The sequence below is a fragment of the Styela clava genome, chromosome 5 (genome assembly GCF_964204865.1).
Source record: "Styela clava chromosome 5, kaStyClav1.hap1.2, whole genome shotgun sequence".
Lineage (NCBI taxonomy): Eukaryota > Metazoa > Chordata > Ascidiacea > Stolidobranchia > Styelidae > Styela > Styela clava.
In genome coordinates this window covers 2,506,825-2,531,409 of record NC_135254.1, presented here as the reverse complement: position 1 = coordinate 2,531,409, position 24,585 = coordinate 2,506,825, and the positions used below count along the sequence as shown (strand labels likewise).

The window sequence follows — 24,585 nt, the reverse complement described above, 5'->3', positions numbered from 1 at the left end:
TGAATCGTATTCCACGTTACCCACAGACGAATCAATTAAAATTGCAACTTTTGCACATATCGTTTTTAATGTTGAGAAGTTCTTCTCAACACTTAGCATAGAACATTCATACATGATGCGTAACCAATCGTCACAAATCATACTTACCTGACGAGGCAGTCAACCGCGATCACAAAGGCGGTTCTGCCTAGGCGAGGTTTAGTCATTGCACCCAGACTAAATTGACCCTAGCGATTATCCCAAATGTGGATAACTCGGTCGTGTAATTTCTGCTAGTGGGGACTGCGTTCGCGCTATCCCTTTTATATATTTGCTCACTACCAATATCTTGTTGGCTTACGAGTTAAGTCAATGAGCGGCCACGTTGCTTTCATTAGTTGTGGCCGTATTGATCCTCGTTTGGGTGTGCTATCTTTCTCATGACCAATCTTACAATCCATTTATTGATATTAGTCCATGACATGCCTTGCCATTATCCAAGTTATCCCTTTATCCAACAGTCTCTAGATTGATTCCTTGTTTGCAGTTTCACATTCAGATTGTTTTGCCATTGATTGAGCAATAGAATGAGCGCCAAGATTCGGAAATATCATTATTCCATGTTTAAGGTACGTATCGTAGCTGCGGCTCATTGTTTATAGTTTAATATACCACCCCCTGGTCCTTGCTATTTTTTGTAAAGTTGTTCAACTTCACTCTGCCATCGGATAGCAAAGAACTCGCGATGTATCACATAAAAGAGTGAACGCAATGAATCGTATATTGATTCCTTGTTTGCAGTTTCACATTCAGATTGTGTTGCCATTGATTGAGCAATAGAATGAGCGCCAAGATTCGGAAATATCATTATTCCCTGTTTAAGGTACGTATCGTAGCTGCGGCTCTTTGTTTATAGTTTAATATTCCACCCCCTGGTCCTTGCTATTTTTTGTAAAGTTGTTCAACTTCACTCTGCCATCGGATGGCAAAGAACTCGCGATGTATCACATAAAAGAGTGAACGCAATGAATCGTATTGTACGTTACCCACAGACGAATCAATTAAAATTGCAACTTTTGCACATATCGTTTTTAATGTTGAGAAGTTCTTCTCAACACTTAGCATAGAACATTCATACATGATGCGTAACCAATCGTCACAAATCATACTTACCTGACGAGGCAGTCAACCGCGATCACAAAGGCGGTTCTGCCTAGGCGAGGTTTAGTCATTGCACCCAGACTAAATTGACCCTAGCGATTATCCCAAATGTGGATAACTCGGTCGTGTAATTTCTGCTAGTGGGGACTGCGTTCGCGCTATCCCTTTTATATATTTGCTCACTACCAATATCTTGTTGGCTTACGAGTTAAGTCAATGAGCGGCCACGTTGCTTTCATTAGTTGTGGCCGTATTGATCCTCGTTTGGGTGTGTTATCTTTCTCATGACCAATCTTACAATCCATTTATTGATATTAGTCCATGACATGCCTTGCCATTATCCAAGTTATCCCTTTATCCAACCGTCTCTAGATTGATTCCTTGTTTGCAGTTTCACATTCAGATTGTGTTGCCATTGATTGAGCAATAGAATGAGAGCCAAGATTCGGAAATATCATTATTCCCTGTTTAAGGTACTTATCGTAGCTGCGGCTCATTGTTTATAGTTTTGTATTCCACCCCCTGGTCCTTGCTATTTTTTGTAAAGTTGTTCAACTTCACTCTGCAATCGGATGGCAAAGAACTCGCGATGTATCACATAAAAGAGTGAACGCAATGAATCGTATTCCACGTTACCCACAGACGAATCAATTAAAATTGCAACTTTTGCACATGTCGTTTTTAATGTTGAGAAGTTCTTCTCAACACTTAGCATAGAACATTCATTCATGATGCGTAACCAATCGTCACAAATCATACTTACCTGACGAGGCAGTCAACCGCGATCACAAAGGCGGTTCTGCCTAGGCGAGGTTTAGTCATTGCACCCAGACTAAATTGACCCTAGCGATTATCCCAAATGTGGATAACTCGGTCGTGTAATTTCTGCTAGTGGGGACTGCGTTCGCGCTATCCCTTTTATATATTTGCTCACTACCAATATCCTGTTGGCTTACGGGTTAAGTCAATGAGCGGCCACGTTGCTTTCATTAGTTGTGGCCGTATTGATCCTCGTTTGGGTGTGTTAAATTTCTCATGACCAATCTTACAATCCATTTATTAATTTATTTATTGATATTAGTCCATGACATGCCTTGCCATTATCCAAGTTAGCCCTTTATCCAACCGTCTCTAGATTTATTCCTTGTTTGCAGTTTCACATTCAGATTGTGTTGCCATTGATTGAGCAATAGAATGAGCGCCAAGATTCGGAAATATCATTATTCCCTGTTTAGGGTACGTATCGTAACTGCGGCTCTTTGTTTATAGTTTAATATTCCACCCCCTGGTCCTGCTATTTTTTGTAAAGTTGTTCAACTTCACTCTGCCATCGGATGGCAAAGAACTCGCGATGTATCACATAAAAGAGTGAACGCAATGAATCGTATTCCACGTTACCCACAGACGAATCAATTAAAATTGCAACTTTTGCACATATCGTTTTTAATGTTGAGAAGTTCTTCTCAACACTTAGCATAGAACATTCATACATGATGCGTAACCAATCGTCACAAATCATACTTACCTGACGAGGCAGTCGACCGCGATCACAAAGGCGGTTCTGCCTAGGCGAGGTTTAGTCATTGCACCCAGACTAAATTGACCCTAGCGATTATCCCAAATGTGGATAACTCGGTCGTGTAATTTCTGCTAGTGGGGACTGCGTTCGCGCTATCCCTTTTATATATTTGCTCACTACCAATATCTTGTTGGCTTACGAGTTAAGTCAATGAGCGGCCACGTTGCTTTCATTAGTTGTGGCCGTATTGATCCTCGTTTGGGTGTGTTATCTTTCTCATGACCAATCTTACAATCCATTTATTGATATTAGTCCATGATATGCCTTGCCATTATCCAAGTTATCCCTTTATCCAACAGTCTCTAGATTGATTCCTTGTTTGCAGTTTCACATTCAGATTGTTTTGCCATTGATTGAGCAATAGAATGAGCGCCAAGATTCGGAAATATCATTATTCCATGTTTAAGGTACGTATCGTAGCTGCGGCTCATTGTTTATAGTTTAATATACCACCCCCTGGTCCTTGCTATTTTTTGTAAAGTTGTTCAACTTCACTCTGCCATCGGATAGCAAAGAACTCGCGATGTATCACATAAAAGAGTGAACGCAATGAATCGTATTCCACGTTACCCACAGACGAATCAATTAAAATTGCAACTTTTGCACATATCGTTTTTAATGTTGAGAAGTTCTTCTCAACACTTAGCATAGAACATTCATTCATGATGCGTAACCAATCGTCACAAATCATACTTACCTGACGAGGCAGTCAACCGCGATCACAAAGGCGGTTCTGCCTAGGCGAGGTTTAGTCATTGCACCCAGACTAAATTGACCCTAGCGATTATCCCAAATGTGGATAACTCGGTCGTGTAATTTCTGCTAGTGGGGACTGCGTTCGCGCTATCCCTTTTATATATTTGCTCACTACCAATATCTTGTTGGCTTACGAGTTAAGTCAATGAGCGGCCACGTTGCTTTCATTAGTTGTGGCCGTATTGATCCTCGTTTGGGTGTGTTATATTTCTCATGACCAATCTTACAATCCATTTTTTGATATTATTCCATGACATGCCTTGCCATTATTCAAATTATCCCTTTATCCAACCGTCTCTGGATTGATTCCTTATTTGCAGTTTCACATTCAGATTGTGTTGCCATTGATTGAGCAATAGAATGAGCGCCAAGATTCGGAAATATCATTATTCTCCGTTTAAGAGTCGTATCGGAGCTGCGGCTCTTTGTTTATAGTTTAATATTTCAAACCCTGGCTCTTTGCTATTTCTTGTAAAGTTGTTAGGCTTCATTCTGCCATTAGATGGCAAAGAACTCGCGATGTATCACATAAAATATCTGAACTCAAGAAATCGTATTCTACGTTACTGACAAACGAATCAATTGAAATTGCAACTTTTGCAAATATCGTTTTTATTGTTGAGAACTTCTATCTCAACATTTAGCATAGAACATTCATTCATGATGCGCAATCAATCGTCACAAACCATACTTACCTGACGGGGCAGTCAACCGCGATCACGAAGGCGGTTCTGCCTAGGCGAGGTTTAGTCATTGCACCCAGACTGAATTGACCCTAGCGGTTATCCCAAATGTGGATAACTCGGTCGTGTAATTTATGCTAGTGGGGACTGCGTTCGCGCTATCCCTTTTATATATTTGCTCACTACCAATATCCTGTTGGCTTACGAGTTAGGTCAATGAGCGGCCACGTTGCTTTCATTAAATGTTGCCGTATTGATCCTCGTTTGGGTATGTTATATTTCTCATGACCAATCTTACAATCCATTTTTTGATATTATTCCATGACATGCCTTGCCATTATCCAAATTATCCCTTTATCCAACCGTCTCTAGATTGATTCCTTATTTGCAGTTTCACATTCAGATTGTGTTGGCCATTGATTGAGCATAAGAATGAGCGCCAAGATTCGGAAATATCATTATTCTCCGTTTAAAGTACGTATCGGAGCTGCGGCTCTTTGTTTATAGTTTAATGTTTCAACCCCTGGTCCTTGCTATTTCTTGTAAAGTTGTTCAGCTTCATTCTGCCATCGGATGGCAAAGAACTCGCGATGTATCACATAAAAGATTTGAACGCAATGAATCGTATTCTACGTTACTGACAGACGAATCAATTAAAATTGCAACTTTTGCACATATCGTTTTTATTGTTGAGAACTTCTTCCTTAGCATAGAACATTCATTCATGATGCGCAAACAATCGTCACAAATCATGCTTACCTGACGAGGCAGTCAACCGCGATCACGAAGCCGGTTCTGCCTAGGCGAGGTTTAGTCATTGCACCCAGACTAAATTGACCCTAGCGATTATCCCAAATGTGGATAACTCGGTCGTGTAATTTCTGCTAGTTGGGACTGCGTTCGCGCTCTCCCTTTTGTGTATTTGCTACTTATTAATATCCTGTTGGCATACGAGTTAGGTCAATGAGCGGCCACGCTATTTTCGTATGGCTCCATTAGTTGTGGCCGTCGGGATTATTGTTAGAGTATGTTATATTCATGCCTTGCCATTATCCAAGCTGTCCCTTTATCCAACCGTATCTAGATTGATTCCATATTTGTAGTTCCACATTCAGATTGTGTTGCCATTGATTGTGCGATAGAATGAGTGCCAAAATTTGGAAGTATCATTATTTGCTGTCCAAGGTACGTATTGGTGCTGTGGCTCTTTGTTTATAGTTTAATATTTCAAACCCTGGCTCTTTGCTATTTCTTGTAAAGTTGTTCGGCTTCATTCTGCCATTAGATGGCAAAGAACTCGCGATGTATCACATAAAATATCTGAACTCAAGAAATCGTATTCTACGTTACTGACAAACGAATCAATTAAAATTGCAACTTTTGCAAATTTCGTTTTTATTTGTTGAGAACTTCTTCCTTAGCATAGAACATTCATTCATAATGCGCAGACAATCCTCACAAATCATACCTGACGAGGCAGTCAACCGCGATCACGAAGCCGGTTCTGCCTAGGCGAGGTTTAGTCATTGCACCCGGACTAAATTGACCCTAGCGATTATCCCAAATGTGGATAAATCGGTCGTGTAATTTCTGCTAGTGGGGACTGCGTTCGCGCTCTCCCTTTTGCGTATTTGCTCCTTATTAATATCCTGTTGGCATACGAGTTAGGTCAATGAGCGGCCACGTTGCTTTCATTAAATGTTGCCGTATTGATCCTCGTTTGGGTATGTTATATTTCTCATGACCAATCTTACAATCCATTTTTTGATATTGTTCCATGACATGCCTTGCCATTATTCAAATTATCCCTTTATCCAACCGTCTCTGGATTGATTCCTTATTTGCAGTTTCACATTCAGATTGTGTTGCCATTGATTGAGCAATAGAATGAGCGCCAAGATTCGGAAATATCATTATTCTCCGTTTAAGGTACGTATCGGAGCTGCGGCTCTTTGTTTATAGTTTAATATTTCAAACCCTGGCTCTTTGCTATTTCTTGTAAAGTTGTTAGGCTTCATTCTGCCATTAGATGGCAAAGAACTCGCGATGTATCACATAAAATATCTGAACTCAAGAAATCGTATTCTACGTTACTGACAAACGAATCAATTAAAATTGCAACTTTTGCAAATTTCGTTTTTATTTGTTGAGAACTTCTTCCTTAGCATAGAACATTCATTCATAATGCGCAAACAATCGTCACAAATCATACTTACCTGACGAGGCAGTCAACCGCGATCTCGAAGCCGGTTCTGCCTAGGCGAGGTTTAGTCATTGCACCCAAACTAAATTGACCCTAGCGATTATCCCAAATGTGGATAACTCGGTCGTGTAATTTCTGCTAGTGGGGACTGCGTTCGCGCTCTCCCTTTTGTGTATTTGCTCCTGTTAATATCCTGTTGGCATACGAGTTAGGTCAATGAGCGGCCACGCTATTTTCGTATGGCTCCATTAGTTGTGGCCGTCGGGATTATTGTTAGAGTATGTTATATTCATGCCTTGCCATTATCCAAGCTGTCCCTTTATCCAACCGTATCTAGATTGATTCCATATTTGTAGTTCCACATTCAGATTGTGTTGCCATTGATTGTGCAATAGAAGCAGCGCCAAAATTTGGAAGGATCATTATTTGCTGTCCAAGGTACGTATTGGGGCTGTGGCTCTTTGTTTATAGTTTAATATTTCAAACCCTGGCTCTTTGCTATTTATTTGAAAGTTGTTCGGCTTCATTCTGCCATTAGATGGCAAAGAAATCGCGATGTATCACATAAAATATCTGACCTCAAGAAATCGTATTCTACTTACTGACAAACGAATCAATTAAAATTGCAACTTTTGCAAATATCGTTTTTATTTTTGAGAACTTCTATCTCAACATTTAGCATAGAACATTCATTCTTGATGCGCAATCAATCGTCACAAACCATACTTACCTGACGGGGCAGTCAACCGCGATCACGAAGGCGGTTCTGCCTAGGCGAGGTTTAGTCATTGCACCCAGACTGAATTGACCCTAGCGATTATCCCAAATGTGGATAACTCGGTCGTGTAATTTATGCTAGTGGGGACTGCGTTCGCGCTATCCCTTTTATATATTTGCTCACTACCAATATCCTGTTGGCTTACGAGTTAGGTCAATGAGCGGCCACGTTGCTTTCATTAAATGTTGCCGTATTGATCCTCGTTTGGGTATGTTATATTTCTCATGACCAATCTTACAATCCATTTTTTGATATTATTCCATGACATGCCTTGCCATTATCCAAATTATCCCTTTATCCAACCGTCTCTATATTGATTCCTTATTTGCAGTTTCACATTCAGATTGTGTTGCCATTGATTGAGCAATAGAATGAGCGCCAAGATTCGGAAATATCATTATTCTCCGTTTAAGGTACGTATCGGAGCTGCGGCTCTTTGTTTATAGTTTAATATTTCAACCCCTGGTTCTTGCTATTTCTTGTAAAGTTGTTCAGCTTCATTCTGCCATCGGATGGCAAAGAACTCGCGATGTATCAACATAAAAGATTTGAACGCAATGAATCATATTCTACGTTACTGACAGACGAATCAATTACAATTGCAACTTTTGCACATATCGTTTTTATTGTTGAGAACTTCTTCCTTAGCATAGAACATTCATTCATGATGCGCAAACAATCGTCACAAATCATACTTACCTGACGAGGCAGTCAACCGCGATCACGAAGCCGGTTCTGCCTAGGCGAGGTTTAGTCATTGCACCCAGACTAAATTGACCCTAGCAATTATCCCAAATGTGAATAACTCGGTCGTGTAATTTCTGCTAGTGGGTACTGCGTTCGCGCTCTCCCTTTTGTGTATTTGCTCCTTGTTAATATCCTGTTGGCATACGAGTTAGGTCAATGAGCGGCCACGCTATTTTCGTATGGCTCCATTAGTTGTGGCCGTCGGGATTATTGTTAGAGTATGTTATATTCATGCCTTGCCATTATCCAAGCTGTCCCTTTATCCTACCGTATCTAGATTGATTCCATATTTGTAGTTCCACATTCAGATTGTGTTGCCATTGATTGTGCAATAGAAGCAGCGCCAAAATTTGGAAGGATCATTATTTGCTGTCCAAGGTACGTATTGGGGCTGTGGCTCTTTGTTTATAGTTTAATATTTCAAACCCTGGCTCTTTGCTATTTATTTGAAAGTTGTTCGGCTTCATTCTGCCATTAGATGGCAAAGAACTCGCGATGTATCACATAAAATATCTGAACTCAAGAAATCGTATTCTACTTACTGACAAACGAATCAATTAAAATTGCAACTTTTGCAAATATCGTTTTTATTGTTGAGAACTTCTATCTCAACATTTAGCATAGAACATTCATTCTTGATGCGCAATCAATCGTCACAAACCATACTTACCTGACGGGGCAGTCAACCGCGATCACGAAGGCGGTTCTGCCTAGGCGAGGTTTAGTCATTGCACCCAGACTGAATTGACCCTAGCGATTATCCCAAATGTGGATAACTCGGTCGTGTAATTTATGCTAGTGGGGACTGCGTTCGCGCTATCCCTTTTATATATTTGCTCACTACCAATATCCTGTTGGCTTACGAGTTAGGTCAATGAGCGGCCACGTTGCTTTCATTAAATGTTGCCGTATTGATCCTCGTTTGGGTATGTTATATTTCTCATGACCAATCTTACAATCCATTTTTTGATATTATTCCATGACATGCCTTGCCATTATCCAAATTATCCCTTTATCCAACCGTCTCTAGATTGATTCCTTATTTGCAGTTTCACATTCAGATTGTTTTGCCATTGATTGAGCAATAGAATGAGCGCCAAGATTCGGAAATATCATTATTCCATGTTTAAGGTACGTATCGTAGCTGCGGCTCATTGTTTATAGTTTAATATACCACCCCCTGGTCCTTGCTATTTTTTGTAAAGTTGTTCAACTTCACTCTGCCATCGGATAGCAAAGAACTCGCGATGTATCACATAAAAGAGTGAACGCAATGAATCGTATTCCACGTTACCCACAGACGAATCAATTAAAATTGCAACTTTTGCACATATCGTTTTTAATGTTGAGAAGTTCTTCTCAACACTTAGCATAGAACATTCATTCATGATGCGTAACCAATCGTCACAAATCATACTTACCTGACGAGGCAGTCAACCGCGATCACAAAGGCGGTTCTGCCTAGGCGAGGTTTAGTCAGTGCACCCAGACTAAATTGACCCTAGCGATTATCCCAAATGTGGATAACTCGGTCGTGTAATTTCTGCTAGTGGGGACTGCGTTCGCGCTATCCCTTTTATATATTTGCTCACTACCAATATCTTGTTGGCTTACGAGTTAAGTCAATGAGCGGCCACGTTGCTTTTATTAGTTGTGGCCGTATTGATCCTCGTTTGGGTGTGTTAAATTTCTCATGACCAATCTTACAATCCATTTATTAATTTATTTATTGATATTAGTCCATGACATGCCTTGCCATTATCCAAGTTAGCCCTTTATCCAACCGTCTCTAGATTGATTCCTTGTTTGCAGTTTCACATTCAGATTGTGTTGCCATTGATTGAGCAATAGAATGAGCGCCAAGATTCGGAAATATCATTATTCCCTGTTTAAGGTACGTATCGTAGCTGCGGCTCTTTGTTTATAGTTTAATATTCCACCCCCTGGTCCTTGCTATTTTTTGTAAAGTTGTTCAACTTCACTCTGCCATCGGATGGCAAAGAACTCGCGATGTATCACATAAAAGAGTGAACGCAATGAATCGTATTGTACGTTACCCACAGACGAATCAATTAAAATTGCAACTTTTGCACATATCGTTTTTAATGTTGAGAAGTTCTTCTCAACACTTAGCATAGAACATTCATACATGATGCGTAACCAATCGTCACAAATCATACTTACCTGACGAGGCAGTCAACCGCGATCACAAAGGCGGTTCTGCCTAGGCGAGGTTTAGTCATTGCACCCAGACTAAATTGACCCTAGCGATTATCCCAAATGTGGATAAATCGGTCGTGTAATTTCTGCTAGTGGGGACTGCGTTCGCGCTCTCCCTTTGCGTATTTGCTCCTTATTAATATCCTGTTGGCATACGAGTTACGTCAATGAGCGGCCACGTTGCTTTCATTAAATGTTGCCGTATTGATCCTCGTTTGGGTATGTTATATTTCTCATGACAAATCTTACAATCCATTTTTTGATATTATTCCATGACATGCCTTGCCATTATTCAAATTATCCCTTTATCCAACCGTCTCTGGATTGATTCCTTATTTGCAGTTTCACATTCAGATTGTGTTGCCATTGATTGAGCAATAGAATGAGCGCCAAGATTCGGAAATATCATTATTCTCCGTTTAAGAGTCGTATCGGAGCTGCGGCTCTTTGTTTATAGTTTAATATTTCAAACCCTGGCTCTTTGCTATTTCTTGTAAAGTTGTTAGGCTTCATTCTGCCATTAGATGGCAAAGAACTCGCGATGTATCACATAAAATATCTGAACTCAAGAAATCGTATTCTACGTTACTGACAAACGAATCAATTGAAATTGCAACTTTTGCAAATATCGTTTTTATTGTTGAAAACTTCTATCTCAACATTTAGCATAGAACATTCATTCATGATGCGCAATCAATCGTCACAAACCATACTTACCTGACGGGGCAGTCAACCGCGATCACGAAGGCGGTTCTGCCTAGGCGAGGTTTAGTCATTGCACCCAGACTGAATTGACCCTAGCGGTTATCCCAAATGTGGATAACTCGGTCGTGTAATTTATGCTAGTGGGGACTGCGTTCGCGCTATCCCTTTTATATATTTGCTCACTACCAATATCCTGTTGGCTTACGAGTTAGGTCAATGAGCGGCCACGTTGCTTTCATTAAATGTTGCCGTATTGATCCTCGTTTGGGTATGTTATATTTCTCATGACCAATCTTACAATCCATTTTTTGATATTATTCCATGACATGCCTTGCCATTATCCAAATTATCCCTTTATCCAACCGTCTCTAGATTGATTCCTTATTTGCAGTTTCACATTCAGATTGTGTTGGCCATTGATTGAGCATAAGAATGAGCGCCATGATTCGGAAATATCATTATTCTCCGTTTAAAGTACGTATCGGAGCTGCGGCTCTTTGTTTATAGTTTAATGTTTCAACCCCTGGTCCTTGCTATTTCTTGTAAAGTTGTTCAGCTTCATTCTGCCATCGGATGGCAAAGAACTCGCGATGTATCACATAAAAGATTTGAACGCAATGAATCGTATTCTACGTTACTGACAGACGAATCAATTAAAATTGCAACTTTTGCACATATCGTTTTTATTGTTGAGAACTTCTTCCTTAGCATAGAACATTCATTCATGATGCGCAAACAATCGTCACAAATCATGCTTACCTGACGAGGCAGTCAACCGCGATCACGAAGCCGGTTCTGCCTAGGCGAGGTTTAGTCATTGCACCCAGACTAAATTGACCCTAGCGATTATCCCAAATGTGGATAACTCGGTCGTGTAATTTCTGCTAGTTGGGACTGCGTTCGCGCTCTCCCTTTTGTGTATTTGCTACTTATTAATATCTTGTTGGCATACGAGTTAGGTCAATGAGCGGCCACGCTATTTTCGTATGGCTCCATTAGTTGTGGCCGTCGGGATTATTGTTAGAGTATGTTATATTCATGCCTTGCCATTATCCAAGCTGTCCCTTTATCCAACCGTATCTAGATTGATTCCATATTTGTAGTTCCACATTCAGATTGTGTTGCCATTGATTGTGCGATAGAATGAGTGCCAAAATTTGGAAGTATCATTATTTGCTGTCCAAGGTACGTATTGGTGCTGTGGCTCTTTGTTTATAGTTTAATATTTCAAACCCTGGCTCTTTGCTATTTCTTGTAAAGTTGTTCGGCTTCATTCTGCCATTAGATGGCAAAGAACTCGCGATGTATCACATAAAATATCTGAACTCAAGAAATCGTATTCTACGTTACTGACAAACGAATCAATTAAAATTGCAACTTTTGCAAATTTCGTTTTTATTTGTTGAGAACTTCTTCCTTAGCATAGAACATTCATTCATAATGCGCAGACAATCCTCACAAATCATACCTGACGAGGCAGTCAACCGCGATCACGAAGCCGGTTCTGCCTAGGCGAGGTTTAGTCATTGCACCCGGACTAAATTGACCCTAGCGATTATCCCAAATGTGGATAAATCGGTCGTGTAATTTCTGCTAGTGGGGACTGCGTTCGCGCTCTCCCTTTTGCGTATTTGCTCCTTATTAATATCCTGTTGGCATACGAGTTAGGTCAATGAGCGGCCACGTTGCTTTCATTAAATGTTGCCGTATTGATCCTCGTTTGGGTATGTTATATTTCTCATGACCAATCCTACAATCCATTTTTTGATATTATTCCATGACATGCCTTGCCATTATTCAAATTATCCCTTTATCCAACCGTCTCTGGATTGATTCCTTATTTGCAGTTTCACATTCAGATTGTGTTGCCATTGATTGAGCAATAGAATGAGCGCCAAGATTCGGAAATATCATTATTCTCCGTTTAAGGTACGTATCGGAGCTGCGGCTCTTTGTTTATAGTTTAATATTTCAAACCCTGGCTCTTTGCTATTTCTTGTAAAGTTGTTAGGCTTCATTCTGCCATTAGATGGCAAAGAACTCGCGATGTATCACATAAAATATCTGAACTCAAGAAATCGTTTTCTACGTTACTGACAAACGAATCAATTAAAATTGCAACTTTTGCAAATTTCGTTTTTATTTGTTGAGAACTTCTTCCTTAGCATAGAACATTCATTCATAATGCGCAAACAATCGTCACAAATCATACTTACCTGACGAGGCAGTCAACCGCGATCTCGAAGCCGGTTCTGCCTAGGCGAGGTTTAGTCATTGCACCCAAACTAAATTGACCCTAGCGATTATCCCAAATGTGGATAACTCGGTCGTGTAATTTCTGCTAGTGGGGACTGCGTTCGCGCTCTCCCTTTTGTGTATTTGCTCCTGTTAATATCCTGTTGGCATACGAGTTAGGTCAATGAGCGGCCACGCTATTTTCGTATGGCTCCATTAGTTGTGGCCGTCGGGATTATTGTTAGAGTATGTTATATTCATGCCTTGCCATTATCCAAGCTGTCCCTTTATCCAACCGTATCTAGATTGATTCCATATTTGTAGTTCCACATTCAGATTGTGTTGCCATTGATTGTGCAATAGAAGCAGCGCCAAAATTTGGAAGGATCATTATTTGCTGTCCAAGGTACGTATTGGGGCTGTGGCTCTTTGTTTATAGTTTAATATTTCAAACCCTGGCTCTTTGCTATTTATTTGAAAGTTGTTCGGCTTCATTCTGCCATTAGATGGCAAAGAACTCGCGATGTATCACATAAAATATCTGACCTCAAGAAATCGTATTCTACTTACTGACAAACGAATCAATTAAAATTGCAACTTTTGCAAATATCGTTTTTATTTTGAAGAACTTCTATCTCAACATTTAGCATAGAACATTCATTCTTGATGCGCAATCAATCGTCACAAACCATACTTACCTGACGGGGCAGTCAACCGCGATCACGAAGGCGGTTCTGCCTAGGCGAGGTTTAGTCATTGCACCCAGACTGAATTGACCCTAGCGATTATCCCAAATGTGGATAACTCGGTCGTGTAATTTATGCTAGTGGGGACTGCGTTCGCGCTATCCCTTTTATATATTTGCTCACTACCAATATCCTGTTGGCTTACGAGTTAGGTCAATGAGCGGCCACGTTGCTTTCATTAAATGTTGCCGTATTGATCCTCGTTTGGGTATGTTATATTTCTCATGACCAATCTTACAATCCATTTTTTGATATTATTCCATGACATGCCTTGCCATTATCCAAATTATCCCTTTATCCAACCGTCTCTATATTGATTCCTTATTTGCAGTTTCACATTCAGATTGTGTTGCCATTGATTGAGCAATAGAATGAGCGCCAAGATTCGGAAATATCATTATTCTCCGTTTAAGGTACGTATCGGAGCTGCGGCTCTTTGTTTATAGTTTAACATTTCAACCCCTGGTTCTTGCTATTTCTTGTAAAGTTGTTCAGCTTCATTCTGCCATCGGATGGCAAAGAACTCGCGATGTATCAACATAAAAGATTTGAACGCAATGAATCATATTCTACGTTACTGACAGACGAATCAATTAAAATTGCAACTTTTGCACATATCGTTTTTATTGTTGAGAACTTCTTCCTTAGCATAGAACATTCATTCATGATGCGCAAACAATCGTCACAAATCATACTTACCTGACGAGGCAGTCAACCGCGATCACGAAGCCGGTTCTGCCTAGGCGAGGTTTAGTCATTGCACCCAGACTAAATTGACCCTAGCAATTATCCCAAATGTGAATAACTCGGTCGTGTAATTTCTGCTAGTGGGTACCGCGTTCGCGCTCTCCCTTTTGTGTATTTGCTCCTTGTTAATATCCTGTTGGCATACGAGTTAGGTCAATGAGCGGCCACGCTATTTTCGTATGGCTCCATTAGTTGTGGCCGTCGGGATTATTGTTAGGGTATGTTATATTCATGCCTTGCCATTATCCAAGCTGTCCCTTTATCCAACCGTATCTAGATTGATTCCATATTTGTAGTTCCACATTCAGATTGTGTTGCCATTGATTGTGCAATAGAAGCAGCGCCAAAATTTGGAAGGATCATTATTTGCTGTCCAAGGTACGTATTGGGGCTGTGGCTCTTTGTTTATAGTTTAATATTTCAAACCCTGGCTCTTTGCTATTTATTTGAAAGTTGTTCGGCTTCATTCTGCCATTAGATGGCAAAGAACTCGCGATGTATCACATAAAATATCTGAACTCAAGAAATCGTATTCTACTTACTGACAAACGAATCAATTAAAATTGCAACTTTTGCAAATATCGTTTTTATTGTTGAGAACTTCTATCTCAACATTTAGCATAGAACATTCATTCTTGATGCGCAATCAATCGTCACAAACCATACTTACCTGACGGGGCAGTCAACCGCGATCACGAAGGCGGTTCTGCCTAGGCGAGGTTTAGTCATTGCACCCAGACTGAATTGACCCTAGCGATTATCCCAAATGTGGATAACTCGGTCGTGTAATTTATTCTAGTGGGGACTGCGTTCGCGCTATCCCTTTTATATATTTGCTCACTACCAATATCCTGTTGGCTTACGAGTTAGGTCAATGAGCGGCCACGTTGCTTTCATTAAATGTTGCCGTATTGATCCTCGTTTGGGTATGTTATATTTCTCATGACCAATCTTACAATCCATTTTTTGATATTATTCCATGACATGCCTTGCCATTATCCAAATTATCCCTTTATCCAACCGTCTCTAGATTGATTCCTTATTTGCAGTTTCACATTCAGATTGTTTTGCCATTGATTGAGCAATAGAATGAGCGCCAAGATTCGGAAATATCATTATTCCATGTTTAAGGTACGTATCGTAGCTGCGGCTCATTGTTTATAGTTTAATATACCACCCCCTGGTCCTTGCTATTTTTTGTAAAGTTGTTCAACTTCACTCTGCCATCGGATAGCAAAGAACTCGCGATGTATCACATAAAAGAGTGAACGCAATGAATCGTATTCCACGTTACCCACAGACGAATCAATTAAAATTGCAACTTTTGCACATATCGTTTTTAATGTTGAGAAGTTCTTCTCAACACTTAGCATAGAACATTCATTCATGATGCGTAACCAATCGTCACAAATCATACTTACCTGACGAGGCAGTCAACCGCGATCACAAAGGCGGTTCTGCCTAGGCGAGGTTTAGTCATTGCACCCAGACTAAATTGACCCTAGCGATTATCCCAAATGTGGATAACTCGGTCGTGTAATTTCTGCTAGTGGGGACTGCGTTCGCGCTATCCCTTTTATATATTTGCTCACTACCAATATCTTGTTGGCTTACGAGTTAAGTCAATGAGCGGCCACGTTGCTTTTATTAGTTGTGGCCGTATTGATCCTCGTTTGGGTGTGTTAAATTTCTCATGACCAATCTTACAATCCATTTATTAATTTATTTATTGATATTAGTCCATGACATGCCTTGCCATTATTCAAGTTAGCCCTTTATCCAACCGTCTCTAGATTGATTCCTTGTTTGCAGTTTCACATTCAGATTGTGTTGCCATTGATTGAGCAATAGAATGAGCGCCAAGATTCGGAAATATCATTATTCCCTGTTTAAGGTACGTATCGTAGCTGCGGCTCTTTGTTTATAGTTTAATATTCCACCCCCTGGTCCTTGCTATTTTTTGTAAAGTTGTTCAACTTCACTCTGCCATCGGATGGCAAAGAACTCGCGATGTATCACATAAAAGAGTGAACGCAATGAATCGTATTGTACGTTACCCACAGACGAATCAATTAAAATTGCAACTTTTGCACATATCGTTTTTAATGTTGAGAAGTTCTTCTCAACACTTAGCATAGAACATTCATACATGATGCGTAACCAATCGTCACAAATCATACTTACCTGACGAGGCAGTCAACCGCGATCACAAAGGCGGTTCTGCCTAGGCGAGGTTTAGTCATTGCACCCAGACTAAATTGACCCTAGCGATTATCCCAAATGTGGATAAATCGGTCGTGTAATTTCTGCTAGTGGGGACTGCGTTCGCGCTCTCCCTTTGCGTATTTGCTCCTTATTAATATCCTGTTGGCATACGAGTTAGGTCAATGAGCGGCCACGTTGCTTTCATTAAATGTTGCCGTATTGATCCTCGTTTGGGTATGTTATATTTCTCATGACCAATCTTACAATCCATTTTTTGATATTATTCCATGACATGCCTTGCCATTATTCAAATTATCCCTTTATCCAACCGTCTCTGGATTGATTCCTTATTTGCAGTTTCACATTCAGATTGTGTTGCCATTGATTGAGCAATAGAATGAGCGCCAAGATTCGGAAATATCATTATTCTCCGTTTAAGAGTCGTATCGGAGCTGCGGCTCTTTGTTTATAGTTTAATATTTCAAACCCTGGCTCTTTGCTATTTCTTGTAAAGTTGTTAGGCTTCATTCTGCCATTAGATGGCAAAGAACTCGCGATGTATCACATAAAATATCTGAACTCAAGAAATCGTATTCTACGTTACTGACAAACGAATCAATTGAAATTGCAACTTTTGCAAATATCGTTTTTATTGTTGAGAACTTCTATCTCAACATTTAGCATAGAACATTCATTCATGATGCGCAATCAATCGTCACAAACCATACTTACCTGACGGGGCAGTCAACCGCGATCACGAAGGCGGTTCTGCCTAGGCGAGGTTTAGTCATTGCACCCAGACTGAATTGACCCTAGCGGTTATCCCAAATGTGGATAACTCGGTCGTGTAATTTATGCTAGTGGGGACTGCGTTCGCGCTATCCCTTTTATATATTTGCTCACTACCAATATCCTGTTGGCTTACGAGTTAGGTCAATGAGCGGCCACGTTGCTTTCATTAAATGTTGCCGTATTGATCCTCGTTTGGGTATGTTATATTTCTCATGACCAATCTTACAATCCATTTTTTGATATTATTCCATGACATGCCTTGCCATTATCCAAATTATCCCTTTATCCAACCGTCTCTAGATTGATTCCTTATTTGCAGTTTCACATTCAGATTGTGTTGGCCATTGATTGAGCATAAGAATGAGCGCCAAGATTCGGAAATATCATTATTCTCCGTTTAAAGTACGTATCGGAGCTGCGGCTCTTTGTTTATAGTTTAATGTTTCAACCCCTGGTCCTTGCTATTTCTTGTAAAGTTGTTCAGCTTCATTCTGCCATCGGATGGCAAAGAACTCGCGATGTATCACATAAAAGATTTGAACGCAATGAATCGTATTCTACGTTACTGACAGACGAATCAATTAAAATTGCAACTTTTGCACATATCGTTTTTATTGTTGAGAACTTCTTCCTTAGCATAGAACATTCATTCATGATGCGCAAACAATCGTCACAAATCATGCTTACCTGACGAGGCAGTCAACCGCGATCACGAAGCCGGTTCTGCCTAGGCGAGGTTTAGTCATTGCACCCAGACTAAATTGACCCTAGCGATTATCCCAAATGTGGATAACTCGGTCGTGTAATTTCTGCTAGTTGGGACTGCGTTCGCGCTCTCCTTTTTGTGTATTTGCTACTTATTAATATCCTGTTGGCATACGAGTTAGGTCAATGAGCGGCCACGCTATTTTCGTATGGCTCCATTAGTTGTGGCCGTCGGGATTATTGTTAGAGTATGTTATATTCATGCCTTGCCATTATCCAAGCTGTCCCTTTATCCAACCGTATCTAGATTGATTCCATATTTGTAGTTCCACATTCAGATTGTGTTGCCATTGATTGTGCGATAGAATGAGTGCCAAAATTTGGAAGTATCATTATTTGCTGTCCAAGGTACATATTGGTGCTGTGGCTCTTTGTTTATAGTTTAATATTTCAAACCCTGGCTCTTTGCTATTTCTTGTAAAGTTGTTCGGCTTCATTCTGCCATTAGATGGCAAAGAACTCGCGATGTATCACATAAAATATCTGAACTCAAGAAATCGTATTCTACGTTACTGACAAACGAATCAATTAAAATTGCAACTTTAGCAAATTTCGTTTTTATTTGTTGAGAACTTCTTCCTTAGCATAGAACATTCATTCATAATGCGCAGACAATCCTCACAAATCATACCTGACGAGGCAGTCAACCGCGATCACGAAGCCGGTTCTGCCTAGGCGAGGTTTAGTCATTGCACCCGGACTAAATTGACCCTAGCGATTATCCCAAATGTGGATAAATCGGTCGTGTAATTTCTGCTAGTGGGGACTGCGTTCCCGCTCTCCCTTTTGCGTATTTGCTCCTTATTAATATCCTGTTGGCATACGAGTTAGGTCAATGAGCGGCCACGTTGCTTTCATTAAATGTTGCCGTATTAATCCTCGTTTGGGTATGTTATATTTCTCATGACCAATCTTACAATCCATTTTTTGATATTATTCCATGACATGCCTTGCCATTATTCAAATTATCCCTTTATCCAACCGTCTCTGGATTGATTCCTTATTTGCAGTTTCACATTCAGATTGTGTTGCCATTGATTGAGCAATAGAATGAGCGCCAAGATTCGGAAATATCATTATTCTCCGTTTAAGGTACGTATCGGAGCTGCGGCTCTTTGTTTATAGTTTAATATTTCAAACCCTGGCTCTTTGCTATTTCTTGTAAAGTTGTTAGGCTTCATTCTGCCATTAGATGGCAAAGAACTCGCGATGTATCACATAAAATATCTGAACTCAAGAAATCGTATTCTACGTTACTGACAAACGAATCAATTAAAATTGCAACTTTTGCAAATTTCGTTTTTATTTGTTGAGAACTTCTTCCTTAGCATAGAACATTCATTCATAATGCGCAAACAATCGTCACAAATCATACTTACCTGACGAGGCAGTCACCCGCGATCTCGAAGCCGGTTCTGCCTAGGCGAGGTTTAGTCATTGCACCCAAACTAAATTGACCCTAGCGATTATCCCAAATGTGGATAACTCGGTCGTGTAATTTCTGCTAGTGGGGACTGCGTTCGCGCTCTCCCTTTTGTGTATTTGCTCCTGTTAATATCCTGTTGGCATACGAGTTAGGTCAATGAGCGGCCACGCTATTTTCGTATGGCTCCATTAGTTGTGGCCGTCGGGATTATTGTTAAAGTATGTTATATTCATGCCTTGCCATTATCTAAGCTGTCCCTTTATCCAACCGTATCTAGATTGATTCCATATTTGTAGTTCCACATTCAGATTGTGTTGCCATTGATTGTGCAATAGAAGCAGCGCCAAAATTTGGAAGGATCATTATTTGCTGTCCAAGGTACGTATTGGGGCTGTGGCTCTTTGTTTATAGTTTAATATTTCAAACCCTGGCTCTTTGCTATTTATTTGAAAGTTGTTCGGCTTCATTCTGCCATTAGATGGCAAAGAACTCGCGATGTATCACATAAAATATCTGACCTCAAGAAATCGTATTCTACTTACTGACAAACGAATCAATTAAAATTGCAACTTTTGCAAATATCGTTTTTATTTTGAAGAACTTCTATCTCAACATTTAGCATAGAACATTCATTCTTGATGCGCAATCAATCGTCACAAACCATACTTACCTGACGGGGCAGTCAACCGCGATCACGAAGGCGGTTCTGCCTAGGCGAGGTTTAGTCATTGCACCCAGACTGAATTGACCCTAGCGATTATCCCAAATGTGGATAACTCGGTCGTGTAATTTATGCTAGTGGGGACTGCGTTCGCGCTATCCCTTTTATATATTTGCTCACTCTACCAATATCCTGTTGGCTTACGAGTTAGGTCAATGAGCGGCCACGTTGCTTTCATTAAATGTTGCCGTATTGATCCTCGTTTGGGTATGTTATATTTCTCATGACCAATCTTACAATCCATTTTTTGATATTATTCCATGACATGCCTTGCCATTATCCAAATTATCCCTTTATCCAACCGTCTCTATATTGATTCCTTATTTGCAGTTTCACATTCAGATTGTGTTGCCATTGATTGAGCAATAGAATGAGCGCCAAGATTCGGAAATATCATTATTCTCCGTTTAAGGTACGTATCGGAGCTGCGGCTCTTTGTTTATAGTTTAATATTTCAACCCCTGGTTCTTGCTATTTCTTGTAAAGTTGTTCAGCTTCATTCTGCCATCGGATGGCAAAGAACTCGCGATGTATCAACATAAAAGATTTGAACGCAATGAATCATATTCTACGTTACTGACAGACGAATCAATTAAAATTGCAACTTTTGCACATATCGTTTTTATTGTTGAGAACTTCTTCCTTAGCATAGAACATTCATTCATGATGCGCAAACAATCGTCACAAATCATACTTACCTGACGAGGCAGTCAACCGCGATCACGAAGCCGGTTCTGCCTAGGCGAGGTTTAGTCATTGCACCCAGACTAAATTGACCCTAGCAATTATCCCAAATGTGAATAACTCGGTCGTGTAATTTCTGCTAGTGGGTACCGCGTTCGCGCTCTCCCTTTTGTGTATTTGCTCCTTGTTAATATCCTGTTGGCATACGAGTTAGGTCAATGAGCGGCCACGCTATTTTCGTATGGCTCCATTAGTTGTGGCCGTCGGGATTATTGTTAGGGTATGTTATATTCATGCCTTGCCATTATCCAAGCTGTCCCTTTATCCAACCGTATCTAGATTGATTCCATATTTGTAGTTCCACATTCAGATTGTGTTGCCATTGATTGTGCAATAGAAGCAGCGCCAAAATTTGGAAGGATCATTATTTGCTGTCCAAGGTACGTATTGGGGCTGTGGCTCTTTGTTTATAGTTTAATATTTCAAACCCTGGCTCTTTGCTATTTATTTGAAAGTTGTTCGGCTTCATTCTGCCATTAGATGGCAAAGAACTCGCGATGTATCACATAAAATATCTGAACTCAAGAAATCGTATTCTACGTTACTGACAAACGAATCAATTAAAATTGCAACTTTTGCAAATATCGTTTTTATTTTTGAGAACTTCTATCTCAACATTTAGCATAGAACATTCATTCTTGATGCGCAATCAATCGTCACAAACCATACTTACCTGACGGGGCAGTCAACCGCGATCACGAAGGCGGTTCTGCCTAGGCGAGGTTTAGTCATTGCACCCAGACTGAATTGACCCTAGCGATTATCCCAAATGTGGATAACTCGGTCGTGTAATTTCTGCTAGTGGGGACTGCGTTCGCGCTATCCCTTTTATATATTTGCTCACTACTAATATCCTGATGGCTTACGAGTTAGGTCAATGAGCGGCCACGTTGCTTTCATTAAATGTTGCCGTATTGATCCTCGTTTGGGTATGTTATATTTCTCATGACCAATCTTACAATCCATTTTTTGATATTATTCCATGACATGCCTTGCCATTATCCAAATTATCCCTTTATCCAACCGTCTCTAGATTGATTCCTTGTTTGCAGTTTCACATTCAGATTGTGTTGCCATTGATTGAGCAATAGAATGAGCGCCAAGATTCGGAAATATCATTATTCCATGTTTAAGGTACGTATCGTAGCTGCGGCTCATTGTTTATAGTTTAATATACCACCCCCTGGTCCTTGCTATTTTTTGTAAAGTTGTTCAACTTCACTCTGCCATCGGATGGCAAAGAACTCGCGATGTATCACATAAAAGAGTGAACGCAATGAATCGTATTCCACGTTACCCACAGACGAATCAATTAAAATTGCAACTTTTGCACATATCGTTTTTAATGTTGAGAAGTTCTTCTCAACACTTAGCATAGAACATTCATTCATGATGCGTAACCAATCGTCACAAATCATACTTACCTGACGAGGCAGTCAACCGCGATCACAAAGGCGGTTCTGCCTAGGCGAGGTTTAGTCATTGCACCCAGACTAAATTGACCCTAGCGATTATCCCAAATGTGGATAACTCGGTCGTGTAATTTCTGCTAGTGGGGACTGCGTTCGCGCTATCCCTTTTATATATTTGCTCACTACCAATATCCTGTTGGCTTACGGGTTAAGTCAATGAGCGGCCACGTTGCTTTCATTAGTTGTGGTCGTATTGATCCTCGTTTGGGTGTGTTAAATTTCTCATGACCAATCTTACAATCCATTTATTAATTTATTTATTGATATTAGTCCATGACATGCCTTGCCATTATCCAAGTTAGCCCTTTATCCAACCGTCTCTAGATTGATTCCTTGTTTGCAGTTTCACATTCAGATTGTGTTGCCATTGATTGAGCAATAGAATGAGCGCCAAGATTCGGAAATATCATTATTCCCTGTTTAAGGTACGTATCGTAGCTGCGGCTCTTTGTTTATAGTTTAATATTCCACCCCCTGGTCCTGCTATTTTTTGTAAAGTTGTTCAACGTCACTCTGCCATCGGATGGCAAAGAACTCGCGATGTATCACATAAAAGAGTGAACGCAATGAATCGTATTCCACGTTACCCACAGACGAATCAATCAAAATTGCAACTTTTGCACATATCGTTTTTAATGTTGAGAAGTTCTTCTCAACACTTAGCATAGAACATTCATTCATGATGCGTAACCAATCGTCACAAATCATACTTACCTGACGAGGCAGTCAACCGCGATCACAAAGGCGGTTCTTCCTAGGCGAGGTTTAGTCATTGCACCCAGACTAAATTGACCCTAGCAATTATCCCAAATGTGAATAACTCGGTCGTGTAATTTCTGCTAGTGGGTACTGCGTTCGCGCTCTCCCTTTTGTGTATTTGCTCCTTGTTAATATCCTGTTGGCATACGAGTTAGGTCAATGAGCGGCCACGCTATTTTCGTATGGCTTCATTAGTTGTGGCCGTCGGGATTATTGTTAGAGTATGTTATATTCATGCCTTGCCATTATCCAAGCTGTCCCTTTATCCAACCGTTTCTAGATTGATTCCATATTTGTAGTTCCACATTCAGATTGTGTTGCCATTGATTGTGCAATAGAAGCAGCGCCAAAATTTGGAAGGATCATTATTTGCTGTCCAAGGTACGTATTGGGGCTGTGGCTCTTTGTTTATAGTTTAATATTTCAAACCCTGGCTCTTTGCTATTTATTTGAAAGTTGTTCGGCTTCATTCTGCCATTAGATGGCAAAGAACTCGCGATGTATCACATAAAATATCTGAACTCAAGAAATCGTATTCTACTTACTGACAAACGAATCAATTAAAATTGCAACTTTTGCAAATATCGTTTTTATTGTTGAGAACTTCTATCTCAACATTTAGCATAGAACATTCATTCATGATGCGCAATCAATCGTCACAAACCATACTTGCCTGACGGGGCAGTCAACCGCGATCACGAAGGCGGTTCTGCCTAGGCGAGGTTTAGTCATTGCACCCAGACTGAATTGACCCTAGCGGTTATCCCAAATGTGGATAACTCGGTCGTGTAATTTATGCTAGTGGGGACTGCGTTCGCGCTATTCCTTTTATATATTTGCTCACTACCAATATCCTGTTGGCTTACGAGTTAGGTCAATGAGCGGCCACGTTGCTTTCATTAAATGTTGCCGTATTGATCCTCGTTTGAGTGTGTTAAATTTCTCATGACCAATCTTACAATCTATTTATTAATTTATTTATTGATATTAGTCCATGACATGCCTTGCCATTATCCAAGTTAGCCCTTTATCCAACCGTCTCTAGATTGATTCCTTGTTTGCAGTTTCACATTCAGATTGTGTTGCCATTGATTGAGCAATAGAATGAGCGCCAAGATTCGGAAATATCATTATTCCCTGTTTAAGGTACGTATCGTAGCTG

General features: G+C 40.3%; 33 non-coding genes across 33 annotated transcripts; all 33 read left to right on the top strand.

Moving 5' to 3' along the window:
- The first annotated feature begins 139 nt into the window (after positions 1 to 139).
- Positions 140 to 302, top strand: LOC144423913 (U1 spliceosomal RNA). Its single transcript, XR_013476279.1, has one exon. It is a non-coding gene; the product is annotated as a U1 spliceosomal RNA (small nuclear RNA).
- An 842-nt stretch (positions 303 to 1,144) lies between these two features.
- Positions 1,145 to 1,307, top strand: LOC144423912 (U1 spliceosomal RNA). Its single transcript, XR_013476278.1, has one exon. It is a non-coding gene; the product is annotated as a U1 spliceosomal RNA (small nuclear RNA).
- A 588-nt stretch (positions 1,308 to 1,895) lies between these two features.
- LOC144423911 (U1 spliceosomal RNA) lies at positions 1,896 to 2,058 on the top strand. The gene has a single exon (XR_013476277.1). It is a non-coding gene; the product is annotated as a U1 spliceosomal RNA (small nuclear RNA).
- Positions 2,059 to 2,657: 599 nt separating this feature from the next.
- LOC144424026 (U1 spliceosomal RNA) lies at positions 2,658 to 2,820 on the top strand. The gene has a single exon (XR_013476391.1). It is a non-coding gene; the product is annotated as a U1 spliceosomal RNA (small nuclear RNA).
- A 588-nt stretch (positions 2,821 to 3,408) lies between these two features.
- LOC144423909 (U1 spliceosomal RNA) lies at positions 3,409 to 3,571 on the top strand. The gene has a single exon (XR_013476275.1). It is a non-coding gene; the product is annotated as a U1 spliceosomal RNA (small nuclear RNA).
- A 591-nt stretch (positions 3,572 to 4,162) lies between these two features.
- Positions 4,163 to 4,325, top strand: LOC144424125 (U1 spliceosomal RNA). Its single transcript, XR_013476489.1, has one exon. It is a non-coding gene; the product is annotated as a U1 spliceosomal RNA (small nuclear RNA).
- Positions 4,326 to 4,909: 584 nt separating this feature from the next.
- On the top strand, positions 4,910 to 5,072 carry LOC144423335 (U1 spliceosomal RNA). The gene has a single exon (XR_013475829.1). It is a non-coding gene; the product is annotated as a U1 spliceosomal RNA (small nuclear RNA).
- Positions 5,073 to 5,618: 546 nt separating this feature from the next.
- On the top strand, positions 5,619 to 5,781 carry LOC144423459 (U1 spliceosomal RNA). The gene has a single exon (XR_013475953.1). It is a non-coding gene; the product is annotated as a U1 spliceosomal RNA (small nuclear RNA).
- Positions 5,782 to 6,366: 585 nt separating this feature from the next.
- LOC144423455 (U1 spliceosomal RNA) lies at positions 6,367 to 6,529 on the top strand. Its single transcript, XR_013475949.1, has one exon. It is a non-coding gene; the product is annotated as a U1 spliceosomal RNA (small nuclear RNA).
- Positions 6,530 to 7,083: 554 nt separating this feature from the next.
- LOC144424009 (U1 spliceosomal RNA) lies at positions 7,084 to 7,246 on the top strand. The gene has a single exon (XR_013476373.1). It is a non-coding gene; the product is annotated as a U1 spliceosomal RNA (small nuclear RNA).
- Positions 7,247 to 7,830: 584 nt separating this feature from the next.
- Positions 7,831 to 7,994, top strand: LOC144423500 (U1 spliceosomal RNA). Its single transcript, XR_013475994.1, has one exon. It is a non-coding gene; the product is annotated as a U1 spliceosomal RNA (small nuclear RNA).
- A 554-nt stretch (positions 7,995 to 8,548) lies between these two features.
- LOC144424008 (U1 spliceosomal RNA) lies at positions 8,549 to 8,711 on the top strand. The gene has a single exon (XR_013476372.1). It is a non-coding gene; the product is annotated as a U1 spliceosomal RNA (small nuclear RNA).
- Positions 8,712 to 9,299: 588 nt separating this feature from the next.
- On the top strand, positions 9,300 to 9,462 carry LOC144423100 (U1 spliceosomal RNA). Its single transcript, XR_013475595.1, has one exon. It is a non-coding gene; the product is annotated as a U1 spliceosomal RNA (small nuclear RNA).
- A 600-nt stretch (positions 9,463 to 10,062) lies between these two features.
- On the top strand, positions 10,063 to 10,225 carry LOC144424065 (U1 spliceosomal RNA). Its single transcript, XR_013476429.1, has one exon. It is a non-coding gene; the product is annotated as a U1 spliceosomal RNA (small nuclear RNA).
- A 590-nt stretch (positions 10,226 to 10,815) lies between these two features.
- Positions 10,816 to 10,978, top strand: LOC144424124 (U1 spliceosomal RNA). Its single transcript, XR_013476488.1, has one exon. It is a non-coding gene; the product is annotated as a U1 spliceosomal RNA (small nuclear RNA).
- A 584-nt stretch (positions 10,979 to 11,562) lies between these two features.
- On the top strand, positions 11,563 to 11,725 carry LOC144423333 (U1 spliceosomal RNA). The gene has a single exon (XR_013475827.1). It is a non-coding gene; the product is annotated as a U1 spliceosomal RNA (small nuclear RNA).
- Positions 11,726 to 12,271: 546 nt separating this feature from the next.
- On the top strand, positions 12,272 to 12,434 carry LOC144423458 (U1 spliceosomal RNA). The gene has a single exon (XR_013475952.1). It is a non-coding gene; the product is annotated as a U1 spliceosomal RNA (small nuclear RNA).
- Positions 12,435 to 13,019: 585 nt separating this feature from the next.
- Positions 13,020 to 13,182, top strand: LOC144423454 (U1 spliceosomal RNA). Its single transcript, XR_013475948.1, has one exon. It is a non-coding gene; the product is annotated as a U1 spliceosomal RNA (small nuclear RNA).
- A 554-nt stretch (positions 13,183 to 13,736) lies between these two features.
- LOC144424007 (U1 spliceosomal RNA) lies at positions 13,737 to 13,899 on the top strand. Its single transcript, XR_013476371.1, has one exon. It is a non-coding gene; the product is annotated as a U1 spliceosomal RNA (small nuclear RNA).
- A 584-nt stretch (positions 13,900 to 14,483) lies between these two features.
- LOC144423522 (U1 spliceosomal RNA) lies at positions 14,484 to 14,647 on the top strand. Its single transcript, XR_013476016.1, has one exon. It is a non-coding gene; the product is annotated as a U1 spliceosomal RNA (small nuclear RNA).
- Positions 14,648 to 15,201: 554 nt separating this feature from the next.
- On the top strand, positions 15,202 to 15,364 carry LOC144424135 (U1 spliceosomal RNA). Its single transcript, XR_013476499.1, has one exon. It is a non-coding gene; the product is annotated as a U1 spliceosomal RNA (small nuclear RNA).
- Positions 15,365 to 15,952: 588 nt separating this feature from the next.
- LOC144423908 (U1 spliceosomal RNA) lies at positions 15,953 to 16,115 on the top strand. Its single transcript, XR_013476274.1, has one exon. It is a non-coding gene; the product is annotated as a U1 spliceosomal RNA (small nuclear RNA).
- A 600-nt stretch (positions 16,116 to 16,715) lies between these two features.
- LOC144424064 (U1 spliceosomal RNA) lies at positions 16,716 to 16,878 on the top strand. The gene has a single exon (XR_013476428.1). It is a non-coding gene; the product is annotated as a U1 spliceosomal RNA (small nuclear RNA).
- A 590-nt stretch (positions 16,879 to 17,468) lies between these two features.
- LOC144424122 (U1 spliceosomal RNA) lies at positions 17,469 to 17,631 on the top strand. Its single transcript, XR_013476486.1, has one exon. It is a non-coding gene; the product is annotated as a U1 spliceosomal RNA (small nuclear RNA).
- Positions 17,632 to 18,215: 584 nt separating this feature from the next.
- On the top strand, positions 18,216 to 18,378 carry LOC144423383 (U1 spliceosomal RNA). The gene has a single exon (XR_013475877.1). It is a non-coding gene; the product is annotated as a U1 spliceosomal RNA (small nuclear RNA).
- Positions 18,379 to 18,924: 546 nt separating this feature from the next.
- LOC144423510 (U1 spliceosomal RNA) lies at positions 18,925 to 19,087 on the top strand. Its single transcript, XR_013476004.1, has one exon. It is a non-coding gene; the product is annotated as a U1 spliceosomal RNA (small nuclear RNA).
- A 585-nt stretch (positions 19,088 to 19,672) lies between these two features.
- On the top strand, positions 19,673 to 19,835 carry LOC144423483 (U1 spliceosomal RNA). The gene has a single exon (XR_013475977.1). It is a non-coding gene; the product is annotated as a U1 spliceosomal RNA (small nuclear RNA).
- A 554-nt stretch (positions 19,836 to 20,389) lies between these two features.
- Positions 20,390 to 20,552, top strand: LOC144424006 (U1 spliceosomal RNA). The gene has a single exon (XR_013476370.1). It is a non-coding gene; the product is annotated as a U1 spliceosomal RNA (small nuclear RNA).
- A 586-nt stretch (positions 20,553 to 21,138) lies between these two features.
- LOC144423521 (U1 spliceosomal RNA) lies at positions 21,139 to 21,302 on the top strand. The gene has a single exon (XR_013476015.1). It is a non-coding gene; the product is annotated as a U1 spliceosomal RNA (small nuclear RNA).
- A 555-nt stretch (positions 21,303 to 21,857) lies between these two features.
- LOC144424010 (U1 spliceosomal RNA) lies at positions 21,858 to 22,020 on the top strand. The gene has a single exon (XR_013476374.1). It is a non-coding gene; the product is annotated as a U1 spliceosomal RNA (small nuclear RNA).
- Positions 22,021 to 22,608: 588 nt separating this feature from the next.
- On the top strand, positions 22,609 to 22,771 carry LOC144423907 (U1 spliceosomal RNA). Its single transcript, XR_013476273.1, has one exon. It is a non-coding gene; the product is annotated as a U1 spliceosomal RNA (small nuclear RNA).
- A 599-nt stretch (positions 22,772 to 23,370) lies between these two features.
- Positions 23,371 to 23,534, top strand: LOC144423501 (U1 spliceosomal RNA). Its single transcript, XR_013475995.1, has one exon. It is a non-coding gene; the product is annotated as a U1 spliceosomal RNA (small nuclear RNA).
- Positions 23,535 to 24,088: 554 nt separating this feature from the next.
- LOC144423303 (U1 spliceosomal RNA) lies at positions 24,089 to 24,252 on the top strand. Its single transcript, XR_013475797.1, has one exon. It is a non-coding gene; the product is annotated as a U1 spliceosomal RNA (small nuclear RNA).
- The last annotated feature ends 333 nt before the right edge of the window (positions 24,253 to 24,585 follow it).